Genomic DNA, 17093 nt, shown 5'->3' with positions numbered 1-17093 from the left:
AATCCGCGACCCTTCCGCAACCTGTCCGGACATTCCTAGGAGTGTCCGCACGCTGTCCTAAACCCTTCCTGGTGTTCGGGAAATCAAAATTTGTCCGCATCCAAATTTTGGTCTCGACCAAAATTTGGACGCGGATATTGAATTCCTGACACCTTCGGGACCCTGTCCTGACGATGTCCTGATGATGTCCTGCCCTTCCTAAACCCTTCCGCGTCTTCCGGAAACCATCCGCAATCAGGTCAGCTTCAAGAAGGAAAGAAGAAGCCATGCGGATTTTATCAGGAACATGCGGATTGGAATAAGAAGGCAAGCGGACAGTTTCAGGAACGTGCGGACAGGAATAAGAAGGCAAGCGGACTGTTTCAGGAACGTTCGGACTGGAATAGGAAGGCAAGCGGAGTGATTCAGGAATGTGTGGATCCAATGCTAATATGTACATGTATGGAACGAGTACACAAGTAGCAAAAACCATTTGCAAAAGCACTAGATGGGGCAACGGGATAATACAAGACAAGAAAATTACAAAAAGTAAAGAAGTACGGGGTCAAGGGGCCTAATTAGTATATACTAAAGAAAACTGAGAACCTAGTATTTCAAGTAGTGTTTTAAACATAATTACGCGAGCGCAAAGCACGAGTTGATTTTTTTTTGGGGGGGTTACAGACTTGAAGGAGGAATATTTCAAGCATTTTCTACTGATCTGAAAAGTGGACTTTTCAAATATTTCTTGCAATAGTTCAACTGGCAATGATGCGAGCAGATTATTTTATTCTGTACTGAACATAAAAAGATGTTTCATGCAAAGTTTGATTATGAACTAGATTATTTTAATGTACTCGACTGAAAAAAGGACCGTATAGGCAGTGCTTGACTTTACAAATAGGACAAATATCATAACAAAATTAATAATACAGGTGTAGATTCCAAACTGAAATTCAAGTTTATATTCCTATTACATTTTAAGCACTTTGTTTGATCATGAATGAGGTGTCATTAATAAGATATAATAAATAAATGGTAGCAAGTTTATCGCTTTTCTCAGAACGGCTCAAAACGATTTACAGCAGGGGCAAAACGATTTACCCCAGGATTCATTTCAATCCCGCATGAAAAGTGCATAATTTCCACACCCTGGGAAGCATTCCTTGCATTCATCCCAGTCTAAAAATGGCGCTGGCAAATTCAAGCATACAATAACTTTCGCTTCCAACCGGGTACCCATTTAGCACCTGGGTGGAGAGTGGCAAGGTATGCAGTACGTCTTGCCAAAGGACGGTTTAGACCGCGGTGAGAATCGAACACACGACTCTCCGTTTACAAGGCGGGAGTAAGAACCACTACACCACGACTCTTTACAAAAAATAGGCCTTCCTGAAAAAAGTCGTGCACAGAGCATGTTTCTCATAAACATAAAATATGAGCGCGAAGCGCAAACTTGCTTCTTTCAAACATCAAGGACGAAAAAGAAAAGACCTAAGTATTTTTCGTAAAAAAATGAACAGCGTGCACAATCTTCTTATGATTAAACTATTGAAAGTATGAAGCGTGAAATGGACCATTATTTTTTACAAATTGAACTAGCTGAAACGCAGATATTCTCGCCGTCTGCAGGTCTGTCAATTTCTTCACTCTTCTTCCTTTTTCCCCCCTCTTCTTTGGTTACTCCATTTTTCCTATTTTTACGCAGTCAATAGGGCGTAGCGATCGCATTCGGCCTCCTGGAATTGCCCATTTACATTTTCTTACTTAGTCTATTTCAATTGGTACAAGAGGAGGCAAAGGCGATTAGACACTGGATTCACATTTTCGTCCAAAAATTAAAACTGATATTTTTAATCTTACACTTTCATAATCTCGACCAATTATTTTCTGTTCATTATCGCGATTTTTTTCCTCGATTCTATTTCACCTTATTTCATTCATCTCCTTCGTTTATTCCTATTTCTTTTGTGCTGTTTGTATATCTCTTTAATACTGGGAGGGGTAAGCCAGCAGCAGGGAGAGGAGGGCCGCATCAGCATGGCACCCCCTTTTTCTTTTCCACCATATCATTTTTTTAAGTTTCCCTTTCCATTTCACTTATTTTTCTTCTGTTTGTATTTTCTTAAGGGGGGAGCAAGACCACCTCACCCCTTGATCCGCATGTGCCTGTCGAATGCAATTTGCATCCTTACTTCCTGTTTTCTTCCTCTGTTGTAATATATGATTATGTATTAATTTGTAGAAAAATTATAAGAAAGTAATGTCATAAAGAGAGCCCCGACTTTGCTATGAACACATGCAGTCTTTTTAAAGTTACCTTAGTTGAAAAAATCAAGATCCGAGATAATTTATTGCTATGTATAAAAATGCACAAAATCTGCTTTCAAAAAGTGAATACTACATTACACCGCTAACACACTTTCCTTTATCCTACATATTTCAACTATCAAATAATGCGAGCGCGAAGCGCGAGCTGAACATTTTTTTTTACATTCCTTCCTAAATACTGGGCATTCTAAGCACCTTTTAAAAGCATGAACAGGAAAGGAGTATGACTATACACTTGATGTGAGCGCGAAGCGCGAGCCGAAACGAAATTCGACATATCACGTTTTGTAAATCAGGAAAAGGATGGATAATTGGATAGATGGATAATATTCCTACATTAATAATAAAAATAAATAAACATGCGTGCGTGTGTTTAGATCCAGACCTAGAATCTGGACATTCTAATTACATTCTTTATTATAATATCAATAATAAGAGCGCGATGAGCGAGCTAAAGATATTTGATTTTCAGATCTAAAAAAAAGAATTTAAGCGCAGTTACGAATTGGATATTGATCTCGCTTAATAAATGATGCGAATGCGAAGCTCAAGTTTATATTTTTATCATTACATATATTTTGAGTTGCGACCGGGACATTTTAAGGACATTTTTTGTCTTCATATGACTATGATGACTATCTTCCTAAGCGAGAGAAACTTGTCGATATTCCATTCTGAAAAAAAAACGGACAATGATTATTAGGAAATCATGAAAATATTGTTACATTACTTATCAATCAAATGAGGGCGCGAAATTGATATTAAGGTCAGATAACTGGACATTTTGTTATCATGAATAGGATGCATGGGTTGATATATTTTTAACAAAACTAATGCGACCGCAAACTGTTAGCCGAAAATTTTAGTAAACTGTCATAAAAGAGGAATTTAAAATAATTTGTTACAATTGATATACATATATAACTCCCCAATCAAAATGCAAGCGAGCAGCTTTAGCTGATACTATTCACAATCAGACCATCCTAAAAAGGGATATTTAAAAAAAAATTATGGAATACACGAAGAGAATAGTTATTTGACAAATCAAATAATGCTAGCGCGCAGCGCGAGCGGAAAATGTTCATATTTAGACCATAAAATTTAGTCATTTTACAGAAAACTATAAAATCTATTTGTAAATTTAACAAATTGAAAACTTAATTTCCGAGAAATGTTTGGTATATTTACTTCAAAACTTTATCTTTTAAGCTCAATATAAGTCTATTGAGCAAGTTATACATCTCATAGATTAGGCAATGCGAGCACAAAGCGTGAGCGAAAATTTAAGTGACATGAAATCCCCTCCCCCTCATCTTATATAATTCACTCGTCTTTCTCCTCTTGTTTTTCCTCTTCGTTTTCTCTTCTCTTTTCCCTGCTGGTTCTTTTCCCTCTCTTTCCATTTTTTTCTTTTTCATTCCAAATATTGGAATATTGGGGAGGGGGGCATTTGATATCAAATGCCCCCCTTCCAAAAGTGAGGGGACGCGTCGCCCCTGTCCCCCTGGGATGTCCACCAATGTATGCAATTTGATTTGAAATAAAAGAAAATCCTATATAGTCTTTGTAGTCGAAGAAAACCCAAATAACACCCCTAAATTCATTTTGAAAAATATATGAACGATAAATTTCGTGGAGTATTCGCAAGTTGTCCGATTGTCCTAGTCCTTGAATATACCACTCGTGACGTTGTCCTAAATGTCTCCGGTTCTGTCCTAATACGATCTGCATGCTGTCCGCACCGAACGCCGACAAATTTATTTAGATAATCTTGTCCTAGGACAGTCCCAGGAGTGTCCTACGACAATACGCAGACAGTCCTGGTTGTGTCCTAGGACAATATCATTTGCATAATCTTTTACGGAATTTAGTTGCGGACAGCATGCCGAAATGACAAAAGTAGCTTCCGCAACCCTTCCTGGTCTTGTCCGCGCCCTAGTGGAAAACTGCCTTAAAACGTCAATTTTTCTGATCTGAATATCAAAAATGTTCAGCTCACGCTCGCATCACTTGGTTAGTGAAATACGTAGGGTCTTAGTGAATTTCTACAAAGAAGCCTTAGAATGCCCCTCTTCAGGTCTGAATTTCCTACATAATTTTCAGCTCGCGCTTCGCGCTCGCAGTATTTGATTAGTGAGATGCGTACGATAATCATAATTACAATTACTTCAAAAAGTACTTCATGTGTTTAGATGTAATTCTAACAAAATCTGCAAGCGCTTGGCACTCGCATTAGATAACTATGGTTAGATAATTATGTATACTCTTAATGAATTCCTAAAAAACATAGTCCTTAAAATATCCATGTTTGGGGTCAATATATACAAAACTTTTAGCTCGCGCTTCGCGCTCGCATCATTTGGTTATTGAAATATGCACGGTCTTAGGGAATTCCTACAAACAAGCCTTAGAATGCCTCTCTTCATGTCTGAATTTCCTAAATTTTTAGCTGGCGCTTCGCGCTTGCAGTATTTGATTAATAAGATGCGTTTGATAATCATGATTACAATGACTACAAAAGGTGCTTCATGACTGTGTTTAGATGTAATTCTAATAAAATTAGCAAAGAATGGCACTAGCATTGATGACTATGGTGAGATATTTATACTCCTAATGGATTCTGAAATATAGTCCTTAAAATTTCCCTGGTTAGGGTCAATATATACAAAAAAATTTAGCTCGCGCTTCGCGCTCGCATTGTTTGTTTAGCGAGACAGTTACGTGTCATGATTAAAACAAAATTGCTTATAATGTCCCCTTTTAGCTCTGAATATCAAAAATTTTCAGCTCGCGCTTCGCGCTCGCATTATTTAATCAGTGAGATACATATCCGTTTAATGGTACTACATGTCCATAAAGTATCTCTATTAGGTCAGTATACCTGAAAACTGAGCGCACTTCGCGCGCTCCGTAAGTGACTCAAAAATTTTTGCTGGTGCCCCCCCCCCCCAATGCCGTGACCCACGGTACGCCACTGTCATTGATCATAACTTAATCATAAATAGAATAGACAAATGACCTACCAATTTAAAGCTTAGAATCTCCTCTTTCATCTGATATTACTTAGGTTATTTCTTATTCACGCATGAGTGAGCAAAAACAATTTGAAGAAAGGATACCAAAAACTCATTTGGCGGGGGGTATCTGGGTTTTTAAAAAAAAAAAACATTTCTCAAAAGTTCAATATCTGTTCTTTTATTTGGTACCTCAATTACAGAAAATGGTCAAGAAATAAAAAAGTTCTGGTCATTTGAAATAAGGCTTGTATTTCCATAATTTCATGAGATAAACGTGTTTTCACCGGTTTCCAACAGAAGCCTTCGCATGGTGAACAAAAGATTTAATACATGGCTGATCGTCAACAAAACGGAGTATTGAGTGAGTTTGAAAGCCAGCCTGGAGAACCTCTTCATTTTATAAAATTATTGAAATTCAAGCCTTATTTCAAATGACCAGAACTTTGTTATTTCTTGACCATTTTCTGTAACTGAGGTACCAAATTAAAGAACAGATATTGAACTTTTCAGAAATGTGGTTTTTTTTTAAAAAAAACCCAGATACCCCCCGCCAAATGAGTTTTTGGTATCCTTTCTTCAAATTGTTTTTGCTCACTCATGCGTGAATAAGAAATAACCTAAGTAATATCAGATGAAAGAGGAGATTCTAAGCTTTAAATTGGTAGGTCATTTGTCTATTTTATTTATGATTAAGTTATGATAAATGATCGCTAAATCTCGGTTTCGTTTTTTCTGGGACGCACTGTATATACCACATTTTGACAGAGAATTCCATGGAGCGGTGGCGGCACCGGGATTTTTAAAATAGGAGGGCCAGTGCCAAGGTAACACAATTTTTCTTGGAGGGAGGGGGGCAGGAACCACCTTTTAATATTTAGACCTGATAACAGGACATTTTTGGAACAGGATAAGTCTTTGATAAGACATTCAATTAGTGCGCGAAGCGCTAGCTGAAAAAAATGAAATTCCGAATAGAAAAACTTCGCAGTTTAGGCACATTTTAACAACGAACAAATATTTTAAGTAATCGTTTAATGAGCAAAACGCGATTTAGCATGATTGTAATAATGAACAGGATAAGTCTCCAATTGAACATCAAATTAGTGCGCGAGCGCTAGCTGAAAACTTCTGAAATTCTTAATAGGCACCTTTCCATAATGAACAAGATATATCAAGCAATTATTTTATGCACCAAGCGCGAGCCGATTTCTTTTATTTAGACATAAAACTGGGCATTCTATTCACATTTTATCATGATTAAAATGATGGGTATCATCCTACTCAAATAATGAAAACGCGAAGCGCGAGGTGATCACGTTTAGGTTAGCCATTTTGACGTCATAGCCATTTTAACCTTGTGTCTTCAGTTTGAAGGTCAAAAAGAGAGAAAAATGATGAAACCACATAAATCACTCAAACTGGTTAAATTCATTGATGCCGTCGGAAGAGTGACGTCCAAATCTCTGCTATATGCTAGCGAGGAAAAAGCGGCGAACAAATTGAAGTTATCACAATATGATTTTGCCAGCATCGCTCAAAAATTATCAAACATTTGATCATATTATTCATTTATCAACAGCTTTGAATCATGGCAGCCATCTTGGAATTAACGATGACTGACGAATCAATCAGAAGTTTTATGTTTGCAACATTGGGTTATAATATAAAATAACATAGGCCATAATTTCTGAAACATAGTCACCCATAGTAAAAGTCGCATTCAAAATACCGCCATCATGTTTTTTTTGCCGATTTGAGTATGAAAACGTCAGAATCAAGTTTGGCAAACAGCATTTTTGGATTCAGCACCCCTGAATTACCTAAGAATGATTGATAAATCAGAATTAACACAAAATGCCTGCATGAAGAACTTTTTCTGAGCACATTTTTAAAAATCTAGACCTGACTATCGTACCGCCGTCAAGGTGCACATTAGATAATTCCTTTTCCTTTGGCCAATCGAAATATTTAAGACTGCTGAAGCTTTTGCAAAACTAAGTGGTGGAGTCAGAACTATATAGCACCTATGCTATGGCTGGGATTAGCATGCGCTTGGAATCCAATGAAGTTACCATCAAAGTGTTTTTATGTATATGATAAAAAATTTCCCTGAAAGAAATTGCGTAAAAGTGCTGAGAAATGACTAAAATACGTACGTAAACCTTTTACGCATACATTCGTAATTCCGAAGCTTCGTAATTCCGAAGGTTCGGTTATTCCGAAGGTTCGGTTATTCCGAAGGTTCGTATTTCCGAAGGTTCGTAATTCCGAAGGTTCGTCAATCCGAAAACGAAATAAGGTTCGTAATTCCGAAGGTTCGTTAATCCGAAAATTAAATAAGGTTCGTATTTCCGAAAATGAAAATAATTCATTTTGGTAACAAAAATGATGTTGTCATTACAAGATTACACGATATTATACAAATAGCGAATAGGCATGAGTGCAATGGTGCGAGATTTCGCATGAGGTGAAAGAAAGATGCTCTATTCAACGAGGCGTTAGCCGAGTTGAATAGAGCATTTCTTTCTTTCACCGAATGCGAAATCTCGCACCATTGCACGAATAAGAATATTCGCTATTTGTGTTGTACAACGCCTCGGAATCTAGCGAAAATATGAAAAAAAAAGAGTTTTTCCCTCCAGTAATCTATGAAAAAGGAGCAAAAATATTGAAAGCGAAAAGCAAAATCCCACAAGCCGGGCCCACAAGCGCACATGATCTTGGACAGCAATGCGCATTTAGCCAGCGGGTTGTACGCGCATTGTCATCTTATTCAATGAAATCGCATTGTGACGTCACCTCCTAAAGCCGTGCAACGGTACATTTTGGATGGTACGTCTGATCTTGTGTGCAACGGTACGAATGTGTGACATTCAGCCTCCCATTTGATCGCGTACAACAAGCTAAGTAGGCGTTGTATGATGGTGGGCCCCAAGTCTGCGCACCTAACAATTTGAGTTAAGATTTAACATGAATTTCTTCTTATTTCACAAAATCTTTTGATTAATAGTGTTCCTTATATCATTAAAAGTAAGTGTACCAAATTTCTCATTAAAAAGTGAAAGGAAATATAGGATTTTCTTGAAAAAACCTCGGGCAGTCATTTTCAGATTGAAAAAAAAAATGGTACCCCATGTCTGCGCACTCATTCACTTTGCGCACGATTCGGGAATTTTGATGACAAAGGCTGCATTTTGAGGCCGTCACATGAAATGCCCTGAATTCATTATTTTTCCACCATTTTGAGTCGGATTTTTTATGAATACCTGTCTATGTAGTGCATGTGTAAAGTTCGTGCTCGTTGCGCATCTTCTGTAACTAACATCGCGCAGATACGCGGGTGCGCAGACTTGGGAGACCGCGCAGACATGGGGGAACTGACCATACAATATGCAATGATAGTAATAACGATCGATGATACATGTGTGTGTTGTGGCCAAAAGCATGTATTTCATTAAGAATATATAGGCGCCCTGATCAAGCATAGGCTAATTTCGATTTTATCTGAGCAATTGCTGCCTAAGCAAATGGTTTAAAGATGCAGGGGTCAAGTGTGTTGGTCGCGTGCGAGTAACCTCTAGATAATAGGATTTGTATTGGAGGGAATGTCATTTTTAATAACAGCTTCTGCTGGAAATAAAATAAAAATAATACTTATAATGATCCTTGTGAGATGCTGAAAGCGTGAATTGCAAGCTCAAACTAGTAGACATTTCATGTAACAAGCAGTGTTGTAGTGCCTTGATGCTCGGCCTTGGCCTTAAGGCGCCTTAAGGCCTATTTTTTCAAAGCCTTGGCCTTGAACATTCAAGCCTTGGCCTTGAGAGGGCCTTGGCCTTGGCCTTGAGGATTTTGAGCCTTGAAATTTCAAGGCATTTTCAAGGCATTTTCAAGGCTTTTTCAAGGCATTTTGTATTTTGTACTTTCATTTGTTTTATAAAAGTAATTATGTTTCAATTGTTCTGTACATCTAATGACACTAAATACTACCAGTCAGCCGCAGCAGAAGCAGTAAGTGTACTTAGCAGTGCCATCAATTGCAATTATCATCACATAATTATGTAACAAAGAGAAATGATGAAAATTAATATTATTTATTGGTAATATGATGTAATCATGACTAATAAGGATAATGACAATATCAATAATAATGATAATTATGATTAGGATTATAGTCAGTGGCGTAATTACAGGGGGGGCATGGGGGCACGTGCCCCCATGCCCCCCCCCCTATCGGCTGAGTAAAAAAAAAAGGAGGAAAAGAGGGAGAAAGGAAGAGAAACGTAGTGGGAAAGAAGACATTAATGTTCATTATAATGTCATAATTATGTTATGTTACATTACATAAGAAACATTTTTTTCATATAAATGAAACATAATTGGCTCAGGGCATATATGTCTTCATTGTTCCTGGTGCTCCCATTGTCTGTTTACCGAGATATATAATCCTGTTATACTAAAACCTCCCGTTTTCAAGTCAATATACACCAAACTACCAAATATATTTCCTCGCACTTCGAGTTATTCTTTTACATGAACAATAGTATGCTTCTTTTTCATGAATACTTTAAGTGATTGTCCCATTTTAAGGTCTTAATATAAAACATTTCCTGTCCGTGCTTACGTTCGCAGTAGTGGATTGGTGAAAGATGTCTGCTCTCCATCAATTCCTAGAATGAGTCCTTAAAATGTCTCTTTTTCTGTTTTCTGATCTGAATATCAAAAATTTTCAGCTCGCGCTTCGCGCTCGCATCATTTGGTTAGTGAACTACGTAAGGTGTTCTTGAATTCCTACAAACAAGCCTTAAAATGCCACTCTTCAGGTCTGAATTTCCTAAATTTTCAGCTCGCGCTTTGCGCTCGCAAGATTTGATTAGTGAGATGGGTATGTTAATCATGATTACAAGTGCTTTATGTGCATGTTTAGATGTAATTCTAACAAAATCAGCAAGCGCTTATTGGCACTCCCATTAAATGACTATGGTGAGATGTGTATAATCTTAATAGATAAAAGATTCCTAAAATATAGTCCTTAAAATCTTCCTGTTTGGGGTCAATATTTACAAAAATTTCAGTTCGCGCTTCGCGCTCGCATTATTTAGCGAGACAGGTACGTATCATGATTACAAAAGATTGATTGTAATGTCCCTTTTTAGGTTTGAATATCAAAAATTTTAAGCTCGCGCTTCGCGCTCGCATTATTTGACTAGTGAGATACATGTCCGTTTATTGGCACTGTCCTTATAAAAATATCTCTATTAGGTCAGTATACCTGGCAACTGGGCGCGCTTTGCGAGCTCACTAGGCAGTTCCAAGTTTTTGCTGGTGCCCCCCAATGCCGTGACCCACGGTACGCCACTGATTATACTGATTTTATGACAGGAATAATTCTGACAGATCTGACTGCAATTTTGACAACAATTTTCATACTTTAAAAATAGCTTACTCTAAAGAATGATAACAAGGTTGATTTCTATTCCATTAGGTTTTCCTTGTATTATTTTCTTTGACCAACAAGAATGTTTTAAGTCTTAATGATATTCTGAAAAGATTCGGTAAACTTGAACACAAACTTCAATTTCGTCATTTCCAAATGGGCTATGGCATCAATGGCATGATGAGCCAAAAATTTTGAGGGGCCAAGCATGGCATACAGAGCAAAATTGTAGGTTTCAAAATCAACAAATTTTGGATTGTGCTTGCATAAATTATTGTTAAGTAAGGTTCGCATTCAATTTACACAAAAAAATGCTTAGAATGTCTAGTTTTTAGGTCGAAATATTACAAATTTTTGAGCTCGCGCTTTGCGCTCGCATTATTTGATTGGTAAGTTATGTATCCTATTTATGAGTCACTAAATGCAGTCCAGAACAGCTTCCTTTTCTGGTCAGTAAAAATTTCAGCTTGTGTTTTGTGCTCGCGTTAATTTGTTTAGTAAGATGCACACCTTTTTCATGATTACAAAAACAGCTCAAAATATTTAAATTTCATTTCTTATTACATCTTATTACAACATCTCGCAAGGATGCCCTTTTAACAGTGATTAGCACCATAATTGACCCAAAATCAAGTTTTACAACTTCAAAATTGATTTTTTTTTTTCAAAACCACTTGCTCGCTATGCTTTCTATAGCGGGAAATTAAAGCCTAAATCAAAATATCTGTCTTATCAATTAGAAATCCCTTATAAAAGCTTTGCTGAACTGCACCAAAATTCTAATTTTGACTTATATTGTAAGTGCATTTTTGGCTTTGACCTCCCCCCCCCCCAAAAAAAAAATACATTCTGCCTCCCCTGTACCAGGTAGAGGAGAAAGACATATGTTGAGAATGGGCATGCCAGGATCAGATCACCTTGGTAATAATAATTATTGCAATGTGAATCGCCTAGAACAATAATTAAATGTTTTTATGTCTAAATCTACATGATCTATCATGAAATTATTTTCGTTTTAAATGTACAAGGGTCAAAAATTTTGCTCGCTCACACCTTTTATACATTGGTCCTGTGTGTCATGTATGCCGCCTATAAGCATTGTTGTCTAATTTTTTTTCCATGTATTGTACAATTGAAATGCCTTGGCCTTGGCCTTGAGGTTTTCAGGCCTTGGCCTTGGCCTTGGGTTTCCATGCCTTGGCCTCAGCCTTGGTTATTGAAGCCTTGGCCTTGGGTATTAAAGCCTTGGCCTTGGCCTTGGCCTTGGAGGTTTGAGCCTTGACTACAACACTGGTAACAAGACGTGAAGTGAGCATTCGGAGCATTTTTTTGTAATCGTGAGAAAGATGTGTATCTTTCTAAAGAATTAATGCGAGGGCAAGCTGTAATATGTTTATATACTGACCTGGGGCCCGTTGCATAAAACTTTTTACCTGAGAAAACTCAGGTTGTTTTTACAGGAGTTTTTGCCCTGTGCTAATGTCATGCAGTGGCGGAAATCAGACTAACCTTAGTTTTCAGTTTTTACCAGAGTTTTCTCAGGTAAAAAGTTTTATGCAACAGGCTTCAGAAAGTAATCTTTTAAGGACTGCATTTAGAACTGCAATAGAATATATATCTCATGAACTAAATAATGAGAGCGCGAACCGGAAACTTAAAATTTGTGATATTCCAACCTGAAAACTGGACATTCTAAGCATTCTTGTAAAAATGATAATGATAATGGCTGGGAGAACAGTTTTCAGAACTGAAGAGGCTTCCCTGGGTAAATAATATCTATATCAATATTATCATTATTATCATTCTAGGAATACATGAAATTTCCAAAAGTTTGAGCACGTGATTCGCTCGCAACATCTCACAAGGATGCCCTTTTAACAGTAATTGCTCAAAAAGGCGAATTTTACCGCATCTTCAGATTTGATTTTTTTCCCCCAAAACCGCTTGCTCGCTACGTTCGCAGAAATGAAAGTATATATATAACTTTAGTGATCACTTAAAAAAATTTGCTCAATTTAATTACTTCAAAATACACAACCTGTTTACACAGATGATAATCTCATGGTGAAAATATCCGTTTGCACCAAATTTCCCCTATTGGCCCCTTTTTTTGCTTGCCCCCCCCCCCCCCAAAAAAAAAGGAAAATACGTTCCGCCGCCATTGGTTGAAACACGCATCGTCTTCATGGCTAACTGCAAAAAGTTCTTAAAATGTCCCCTTTAGATCAGGTCTGAGCTTATATATTTTAAATTTCTGTTCGCGCTTCTTGCTCGCAGTTATTATCTTAATTTAGTTATATACATATAGGCATCTCGTTTTGAAGATCACAAACATATTGCCTATCGTATTAAAAAAATATATAGCTCGCATTATTTAAAAAGGGTTTATCATGTTATTACATATTTACTTTATTTTATAAGTATAAAGCTAATTATTGACTGTTAGGACTACCCTTTCAAAGAAACAAACAAAAATCAACTTTAAGCTGCCGATCGAGGAAAATATGGCTGAAAAAAAATTGCCCCCCCCCCCCTATTTGACGAAAGTTGGATACGCCGGGACTGCCCGGGAGGGAGGCAGGGGGCACTTGCACCCCAAAAATGAAATAAACAACAGGGAAATTAATATTTTCCAAAATGGGAAAGTTCCTTTTTCAAAAATAAATATGCCGTTTTTCATGTTTTTTCGAAATGAAATACTCTTTTTAAAGTATACAAGTTAAGTTAAGTTTTCAGGCTGGAATATTGCAAATTTTCAGCTTGCGCTTCGCACTCTCATTCGATTGGTGAAATATGCACCCTAAAGAGGTCACTAAATGCTTTCTTTAACAGGTTCCTTTTCTGGTCATTATGTTTAAGCTCGCGTTTTTCGCTCGTGTTAATTCTCTAGTTAGATGCACATCTTTTTAATGACAGCAGAAATCTGCTCGGATTTTTAAAAACTTATTTTCATTTTTTATTGAAATACCCTAAAGTTTTAGCTTGTGATTCACGCTCGCAACACCTCGCAATATTGCCATTTTAAGAATAATTGACCCCCAAAACGTTTTACAATTTCACCTTTGAATTTGTTTTACCAAGCCGCTCGCTCATTATACTCTCTCTCGAAAAATAAAGCCTAAATATACATTTTGCCATAATAAGAAGTCACTTCAAAAAGTTTTTCTTTACTTAATCACTATCAAACACACAATGACCTCAAGCAGATGATAATCTTAAGGTGAAAATATCACCAAAGTGCCCATTTTGACGTAGTTTCATTTTTTGGCTTTACCTCCAAACGAAAATTCGTTCGGCCGCCCTTGCCTTCCCATCCTCATAATAATTGAACGGCACTGTGTCCCCCGCCCCCGCCCCCCTCCCCTTGCCTCTGCCTCTGCTTTCCCGCTTTTCATTTTTCGGATTAACGAACCTTATTTTGTTTTCGGATTAACGAACCTTATTTCGTTTTCGGATTAACGAACCTTCGGAAAAACGAACCTTATTTCGTTTTCGGATCAACGAACCTTATTTCGTTTTCGGATTAACGAACCTTCGGAAAAACGAACCTTATTTCGTTTTCGGATCAACGAACCTTCGGAACAACGAACCTTATTTCGTTTTCGGATAAACGAACCTTCGGAACAACGAACCTTATTTCGTTTTCGGATCAACGAACCTTCGGAACAACGAACCTTATTTCGTTTTCGGATTATCGAACCTTCGGAATAACGAACCGTCGGAATTACGCCACAAATGTTCGGATTAACGAACCCTTTTTCGTTTTCGGATTAACGAACATCGAGGTATAGGCAATTTACGTGTTTCGGAATTACGAACCTTCGGAATTACGAAGCTTCGGAATTACGAAGTGTAACCTTGTTTTAAATGTCACCTATTTTTCGAAGCAATATTCATACTTTGTCCCACATAATTCGTGATCATCAAAATTATCGATTTTGAGATAAGATATAATTTTACAAAGATTAGTTTACATTACCAACCATGATATTTTTTTTGAAAATGTTTAAACTAAAGTACAGAGATTTTGTGTGTGGTGATAAAATGAAAAATGACCCCCCCCCCCCCCCCCCTGCAGTAAGTGGCATAATGGCAAAGATTTGCTGGGAGAATATCAAAGAACACAAGAAAATGAAGAGCGAAGAAAGGAAAAGGAAAGAAATTGAGGAAAAATGAGAAAGAAGAGAAAAGAAAATGGTAACAAAAGAAGAATGATTATCAAAACTATAAAGGGAAGGGAGAACGTGTTACCAAGAAAGAACAAAACCTCCAGTATGGAACGGGAAAGGATGAAGGGAATGATGGGGCAAAAAAAAAACAACAAAATAAACGGAAGTGCCGAAGAGTGGAATGAGGTAAAATTGTAAAGGAAAGTCTGAATGAGAAAATTCCTCTCAGTTACTCGTACTTTTAAATTAATTTTCATTAAATTTCATTCTCTTATTTGTCTACTTTTGTTCTCTCCTTAAACATGCCCAAATGATTTTTCATTTCTTTTCCACCTCTGCCACCTGTAGCTCCTCTTCTTTAACCTCCCCTTCTTCTCCACCACCACCACCACCACCACCACCCAGGACCCTGAGAACGATTTTTTGTTACTGGGGTGCTGCTGTAAATATTCGAAAGCCCCCCACCCCCCCCCCCAAAAAAGAAGAGTTTCACTACAAAATGAAAGGACAGGTTGTTTTGTCCTATACAACCTATAATTTTTGATAACTTCGTATTTATTTTGTGAGTATTATTTCTCTCTCATTTATTTAGTTTTTTCTCATTTGATTACATTATCTGTATTTGTACTTTGTTATTTGTTTTGTTATCTATTTTTTGTGGGGCCCCACATTGTATAAGCATTGCTTTTAGTGGGTCCCTCCATTTCCATCTTAATTTAATTTCTATTGAAGAATAGTATACTTATTTGAAACCTCCAATGTGTTGCCCAAATTGTCTAAGTGTTTTTTTTTTCACAACATATGTATTATTATTTTTGTTTCTTTGCAACGGATACAAATACTTATGTTTATATTTGGTATACAATTTGTTTTTATTTGATGGAAGTGAATTAAATAAATTTGAATTTGAAAAATTTGAATGTCATTTTGGTTTGGTTACATTTCTCCATTTTGTGACATCGTCTATATGAATTCCAGGAGGTGCTGTGTGTGAAGTATAATCTTCCTCTCATTTCTTCTCTTTTTTATGTTTCTTCTACCCCTCTTAATCTTCCTCCCACCATCCTTCTTCTTTATTTCTCCCTTTCGTATTGTATCAATATTCGGCACTAATATTCTATTTTTTCCTGATCTTCCTGCATGTTGCTGGTGTTTTCTTTCTTACTTTCTCCCCCCCCCCCCTTTTTTTTTGCTGCTGCATTTGGACTCAAAACAGTTTTGTCTTTTGATGCAGCTCTGTCGAACAATGATTTCTCCCTCTACGTCAAAAAAAGAGGATAAGCTAGTTGAGCGCTCGCGAGATATGCGCATATGAATTGATGTATTTTTTTCGTCTGTGACTAGACAGTCAACTTGTTGTCGAAAAAGAACGTCTTTCACGACAAACCGTAAGTTTCTGTATTTTTATAATATTATGTGATTCAGTATTATATTACGTCACCGGTTATGCCTTTGATTTATGTATTAATGATTGATAATGAGAGATACTGAGTGATGTTCGTCGTCGGCTCGAGTCGATGTTTGTTGTCTTGAAGACTGATGCGGTGATGCCGGAAACCTTCCCCATAACTTCGGGCTCCTTGATGACCTTGCTGCTGTGCAAGAAATTGTACATGTAGCCTTTTGTAGGCCTACATGTATTTAGTGCCATCTGCTCCTATCCTGCTCGTGTGCAGGAGCGTTGCCGTGGCGTTGTTAATTGGCATGCTCAAATGTTAGTGAGTCGTGTTACAGTTGATAAATTTAATTATATCAAACACAATATTCGATATGCACCCCCACCAAAAATAACAAAAAAGATTGTTGAGACCAGGCCAGGCAGGGGTGTGAGAGTTTTTTTTTTTTTTTTTTTGATTTTCAGCTTAATTTCCAGCTTATTTGGCTTTCCTCTGACTCTGTACAAAAAGTATGGGAGCTCTTTCTTTTTCAGACTTTTGCAACACTTCAGCTGTTTTTTCAGATCTTTTTATTCTGACCACTCTCACCCCTGGTTGAGACTTTCGGTTCGTTTTTTCTTACTGTTGCTTATGCTTATGACATGTACCTTGCTTGGAGCTTAGTTGGGACATGAGCTCACCTTGTCCTTTTACAAGATGATGTTCAAGAAAAACAATGCATTGCTTTTGTGTGTATGTGAAAAGTTCCACAGATACACAACCA

General features: G+C 37.2%; 1 protein-coding gene across 1 annotated transcript in view; it reads left to right on the top strand.

Moving 5' to 3' along the window:
* Nucleotides 1-16254: 16254 nt before the first annotated feature.
* Nucleotides 16255-17093, top strand: part of LOC121425872 (alpha-N-acetylgalactosaminide alpha-2,6-sialyltransferase 2-like) — a 62755-nt gene continuing 61916 nt past the window's right edge. Inside the window, exon 1 of the mRNA XM_041621955.1 lies at nt 16255-16321. The gene's annotated coding sequence lies outside the window, so the exon portion shown is untranslated. The remainder of the gene's footprint in view (nt 16322-17093) is intronic.

Source organism: Lytechinus variegatus, chromosome 13, assembly GCF_018143015.1.
Source record: "Lytechinus variegatus isolate NC3 chromosome 13, Lvar_3.0, whole genome shotgun sequence".
NCBI lineage: Eukaryota > Metazoa > Echinodermata > Echinoidea > Temnopleuroida > Toxopneustidae > Lytechinus > Lytechinus variegatus.
The sequence above is the reverse complement of the archived record's forward strand: the minus strand, read 5'-3'. Positions and strand labels throughout refer to the sequence as shown.